At 55.8% G+C, this 6,000-nt stretch overlaps 1 protein-coding gene across 1 annotated transcript in view; it reads left to right on the top strand.

Annotated features, from left to right (window-relative positions):
- Positions 1-742: 742 nt before the first annotated feature.
- SHANK2 (SH3 and multiple ankyrin repeat domains 2) overlaps positions 743-6,000 on the top strand; it is a 677,887-nt gene continuing 672,629 nt past the window's right edge. The window contains exon 1 of the mRNA XM_032153760.2: positions 743-872. The gene's annotated coding sequence lies outside the window, so the exon portion shown is untranslated. The remainder of the gene's footprint in view (positions 873-6,000) is intronic.

The raw sequence follows: 6,000 nt of genomic DNA, 5'->3' as shown, positions 1-6,000 counted from the left end.
GACCCAGAGAGGCTGGAGAGGTGGGCGCTTGGGGGAGGGAGCCGCATGTCCAGGTGGGGGGTCGATTTTCCGTAGAGAGCCCCTCCCCGCGCATGCTTTTCTTCCCGGACAGGGGCAGGTGTCGAAAGCTTTGGAAGCGGCGTGGGGGCAGAGCGCAGGAAGGAGCCCCCGCTTTATCCCCTGCGCGCACGGACCCGGTTGTTTCCGGCGCGTCCTGCCCCTTTCTCTGGAACAGCGGGTGTGGCGCGACCTCCGCTGCGCTCCCGGGGTCTCCTTGCTCCAGGTCGCCGCCCGCCAGCCTTAGGACCCGGGCCAGCGAGCCCACGGAGGAGCCGGCGCGGGGCCGCCAGGTGGCGCGCGGGGGCGGAGACCCGAACCGTGGCCGCCAGGTCCCCCGAGACCCTGCTGCGGTCACCCTGGCCCTGCACTCAGAGCTCCCATCCAGGCGCGCGCGGCGGCAGCAGCAGCTGTCGCGGAGAGGCCGGGGCCGGCGCGCCTGGTGCGGGCCCGGGGGTGGCGGGTCGGGCGCCCAGGTCCCGGGGGTCGCGCTGAGCCACAGCCGGGTGCCCGACCCCGGCCCACCGTGCTCACCAGCTGGGATAGGGAGACCCGGCGGGCGCAGCCCGGCCGCCACCGTCCATGAATTATGCAGGAAGCTGGCACCGGCGCACTCGAGTTGATCAAGTTTCCCTGGCAACTTTCGCCCGGGCATCCCTCCTCCCCGGCGGCCGGGCAGCTCCGCCCGCCCAGCCCGCGGCCCAGGCGCCTCCACCGGGTGGCCCCGGCCCCGGGCGCCAGGCGCAGGCAGTGCTCCCGGAGACGCCGACAGCGCACTCGCCACTTGGGCTGGAGCCGCCGAACTGAGCCAGCAGGTGCGACCACCGCAGCGGGCCTCGCCGCCCGGGTTCGGGGGGATGCGGGGGCTGGGGTGGACCTCGCCGCCAGGGTTCTGGGGCTTGGGATGGGGGTGCAGCGCGGCGCCCTCCAGGCGGGTCTGCGTGCGGACACCCTGCTCGAGGTGGGTGGGCGCGTGGGCGAGGCTTGCCTTTCCGTGGGGCTGGAGTACCCAGAGGGAGAAAGGGTGGTGCGGGTGACCGTGGGTTTTCGCAGCCGATCTTTTAAAGGGGCTTGGGGCTCCTGGAACTGAGAAGGCGCTCGGGCCAGGCAGGTGATGGGTGGGTAGTGGGGGGGTCAGGCGAAAGTACGTAGGACCCTCGGGAGCTGGCAGCTGCGGGCAGGGGCCTGGGCGTCCTCAGAGGCCATCCGAAAATAAAGTGGTTTTCGGGTGGAAATTCGAGGTTGTAAATTGGATAGTTGAGTGACCTCTTTTTCGTTTGAAACTCAAGTTCGAACGTTAATGAGGCCAATCAGCTAATTAAGCTTCCAGATCCAGAGAGGTAATTTCGGAAGTCCCCTGGTGGGGGAGGGCGATCTGATCTCTACCTGGGATGTGGGCCTCGGTTTTGCAGACCCAGCCACAGGGAAGTTCTGCGCCCCTGGAAAAGGACCTGGCAGATTCAGCCTTGACCCGGGTGCCCTGCGGTCCACATCACATAATTAGTGACGCCCTTCTGTGCACTAGGCACCGAGCCTGGTGCCCCAGCGGTTTCAGCAGGTCCAGAACAGCCCCGGGCCGATTTCTTTTGGAGTTTTCCAACTACTTGTGGGTTGGAAACAAGGTTGAGGGTCCTAATAGGGTTGAGCCTGTGGGGGTGGAGTGAGGAGCGCGGGCTTGGCCCCGTCTGGGTTCAGTGTTAGTTCTGAGGGAAAGCCGTCGTGTCTGCTCTAAGAGGGGGGTTGGTAGGTGGGAGCTGTGGGTTTCTATGCCGGATGTCACTGTCCTCTAAGGGGGCTTGAGGGAGACCCTTGTCCTGATAGGAATCTGGGTGTCCCAGTAGTGCCTGGATGATCCAGCTCCCGGGAAGCACTGTCTGTATAAGGCTTCTGATTCCATTATCACACCCAGGAATTCCTTGTTTTCCTGGAAAGAAGAATTGGGTGGAAAGCTTGGTGCTGCTTTGGGTCCCTTTGGAAGGAGGTTGGAATTCAAGTATCAAAGGTAGCTCTTTACGAGTAGGTGATTTCGCCCATAAAGATGATCCCAGAGGGCTCGGTTGACAGCACCTGGCTGCTTTTAACAAATTAGATTCCCCCCCACCCCCGGGGAAGGGGTGGTCTGTTGGGGGGATCTTTCTGCATACTGTCTCCAAGTACAGTCTGCTATAGAAAGCCGTATTCCTATTTGGGTGAGTTTCAAGATTTTCATTCATTCATTTCTTCATTCAGGTGCTTAGGGTTGTGTGCAGGGCCATGCTGGCTTCTAGGGGTCTTGGTCTAGGCCTGGGGCTGGAGAGCCAGGTGATATCAGATGTGAGTGCTGCCCAGAGGAAGGTAAAGGGATTCTGAGGCCGCATTGCATTTTATATTTCATTAGTGAGGAGGAAAAGGATGGGAGAGAAAAACGGGCCGAGAATTGACCAGTACACAGAAACACACTCCTAAAAATGGCTTTTTATAGGAAGGCAGTGCTTTAGCATACTTGCCTTACTTCCAAATACGTAACAGAGTTGCAGACTAGAGAGTTCTGGCGTCCCTGTCAGTCCTGATGAGGACTTTTCTAAAGCGGGGCTCAGCTTGGGAGTCACTGTGGGGCTTGAGGTTGTGCCTCCTACTCTGAAGGAGTTCTGGGCCTGGACACCTGAGGTCTCACCTGCCTGCAGTTCCAGCCTCCTGCTTTGTAAACTCAAGCCAGAGCTTTCACCTGGGGCTGTTGTACCTGGAGTCTGAGGGCCCCTCCTTAGGGCAGCAGGGAGGGTGTGGCTGATAAAAGCTGGTGGAAATGGAGGTGCTGGGCCTCTTCGGGAGCCTCCACTTGTCCTGTAACTGGGACTGTGAGCCCCAGGGAGGGACCCTTGAGTAGCTTCTTGCCTCCACATGACTCCAGCAAAGTTCTTGACCCTTTCCGTTTCTATAGACGGGAATTTGTGGAAGAAAGGGAAGGAGAGGGGAGAAGGGAGGATCGCTCCAGACAAAGGTGGGTCTTTTCCATCTCTGAAGTCCCCCACCCCTTGCCATTCACCTGGGCACCAGGAGAGTAAATCACTTGTTGAGAGGCTGTGAGCATATTCAGTGCAGGGCTTGAAGCCTGCAGCCCCCCAGGGCTAAGTGACCTTTGTGACTTGGCCACTGCACCTAACCTCCCACCCAAAATGAGAGGCCTGTCATTCTCTCATGGTCAGAGGAGATCTAGGGTGTATTTGTTTCTTTACGCATGAATAATCATCTGAGGGCCTGCTGCTGCATCCAAGCCTGGACTGGCCGCAAGGGCTGCCTCAGGGAGCTTCTAGGATAATGGGGAGGAAGAGGCGTGGCTGGACAGTCCAGTTAGTCCGTGTTGTGACAGGGCTTGTGATGGAGGTGACCACTGAGTGCTGCAGGGCATAAAAAGGGTCCCCAACCCAGCGTGGGGTGGGGTGGGGGTATACAAACCCTTGGAAGAGGTCCGGGTTGTTTGACTGCATCCTCCTGGGACTGAACATGGGCCTTTGGCAGAATGACCCAGTCCTTGTTCCCAGGGTGGGGACAGAGCCACCCGCTAGTCACAATAATAACGTCAGCAGCTGCAGCGCGGGTAGTGAGACTCTCACCGAGCATTTTCCTTTTGGTTGGCGTTAGTGCCACACTCTTGCTGTTTATTCCCTCAGTAAATCTCACAGAAGTCCAAGGAGCCAGCTCCGATTCATTACAATTCCCATTTCACAGATCAGGAGCTTGAAGCTCAGAGTGGAACCGCTTGCCTTAGCCCACACAGCTAGTGGGTAGGGGAGCCCTTGACCCGGCACCGCCCAGTGGTTAAATGCATGCTGCCCAGCTGGAGAAAGCCACCAGGCAGTGGTTAGAAAATTGGTCTTCTCGTTCCGGTGCTGTGAAATAGCACCGCGGTCAGCAGGTGAAAACCAGTTGCTCATCATACTTGATGTGCTCCACGTTTTCCATTGTTGAAAGCAGATTCAAGGACTGGTTTGATGCCGCTGATGGACGGCTGTCTCATTGGCCATGGCGCCAGTACCGACGCTGGGCTTTGGGGTACAGGCGCCTCCGATGCAAGCCTTCCCTGCATTCGAGGGTTTCCATTCTTTGCAGGGTGGGGGAAGATGGGCCCATGCCTGGTACCCAGAGCCTGCCCTGGGTTTAGGGACCATAGCCTGGGTCTCTCTGGATGCACATACCCCGGGGATGGGCCTTCAGGGAGGGACTGGCTGAAATGCAGGTCGCTCCCTGGGAGATTAAGTTCTTAAAAGCCTGTGGGGCTGCCAGGAGTCTGCTGGCGGCAGCAGGGACATGCTGGGCTCCCCGATTGGCTGCCAGATGTCATTGCTGAACCCAGCACTGCACCAGAGCACAACTGGGGACAGCGTTTGAAAATTGTCCTTGCTGGGTGTGGTAGCTACTCTGGGGTTAGCTCAGTGAGGGGCTTGTGAATGGAGTTAGGCCACAAACTCCCAATCTGAGGCTGCAGATTCCAAATGGTGGAATGCAGAAGGGCTCCTGGCTCCCTGTCCCAGAAATTCTGATGCAGCAGAAAGGCAGCACGGGAGCCCCCCTGAGGGAGAGGAAGATCAGCTGGAGCAGCCCTGAGTTGCTGGACTTAGAAAGGCTTCACCAGAGACCCCCGCCCCCCGCCGCCGAGGAGGCCTGCATTAGAGGTCATAAGCACTGCAGCCCTGCAATGGCCCTGCTGGGCTGGGGCCTGCTTTTTCCATTTTTTTCTTTTTTTTTTTTGTCTCTCCCTAAAAGTGTTGTTTTTTTAAAAACAGCTTGTTCTCTCATACATTTTCTGCAACAATTTCTTACGAAAAATTCAAATATCCAGCAAAGCTGAAAGAATTGCCAGTAAACTCCTTTCAGATTGTGCCACTCATCATTTACCAGGCTTCTCACACATTTTAAAGTCAACATCTAAAATTTTTCTTCATAGGTTTAAATATTTGTAAAGGCTACGGTACCTCTGTGAGGTAGATATCGATACTTTAAAAGGAACTGTTGCCTAACTCTTTACCTACTGTGATATAAACCCATCTTGACACACATCCACTTTTTCTCGACGGATACGTAAGTGAGCTTTAGGACATTTTCATCGTTCTTTTCTCTTCTTGAATTTATACAGCCACTTCCCCAAAGAATTTTATCCTAATGTAATAGACTTTTATGCTCATGGGTCTTTTATTAATCAACCTAGCATACTTCTCTGCACGAAAAATATACATAAATTGACTTTCATAAAATTTCCCGTGACCTGAAGTTGCTAAGTGTTTAACAAAATTACTTGTGAATTGAAAAAGCTGTGCAGTCATTGCTGGGGCGCAGTTGGCTGAAAACTATAAATCTATTACAGATGTTTAGAAATGGAAAAGGGGAGCTGTTGCTGGAGCTGCATCTCTGAGTGAGAAGGCAGTGGGTGTTTTTGGTGTTTTAATTGAAGCCCTAGTTGCATTAGCCCTTTTGTTTGGTATCAGGAGGGCTCTTCACCTGCGGCTGCACCGCCCCTCACCGGCTTCCAGGGGATAGCAATGCCTTTCTTATGTAAAAGAACCTCAGGGATGTTGGGGAGGGGAGGTGGGCAGGGGGATCCAAGGCTTTTCTCCACTGAGCAATTTCAGGAAAGACTTGGCTACCCTTTAGACTGAGCTGGGTCCATGTGGAAAGGCTCCTTGCACCTCAGTTTGAAGCCCCCTGCAAGGGAGAAGATCTTAGTTCACAAGATTACACCTGCACTCAAGGTCTTGCAGGTGATTCTTACTGGGGACAGTGATGATACCTACGTGAAGGCAGTGACGTGATGCCAGGTGTGTGCTTTGGATACTGCCAGGCTTTGCTACCTCCCTGCAGACTTGGGGGTGTCCTGCCCCATGTCTTCTTCACTCTGGCTCATCAGGCCCCTCCTCTTCTCAAGGAGAATCCAGAGTCAGCACCTAGAGTCCTCAGTGGGGGTAGGGAATG

Source organism: Hylobates moloch, unplaced genomic scaffold, assembly GCF_009828535.3.
Source record: "Hylobates moloch isolate HMO894 unplaced genomic scaffold, HMol_V3 SCAFFOLD_5, whole genome shotgun sequence".
NCBI lineage: Eukaryota > Metazoa > Chordata > Mammalia > Primates > Hylobatidae > Hylobates > Hylobates moloch.
The sequence above is the reverse complement of the archived record's forward strand: the minus strand, read 5'-3'. Positions and strand labels throughout refer to the sequence as shown.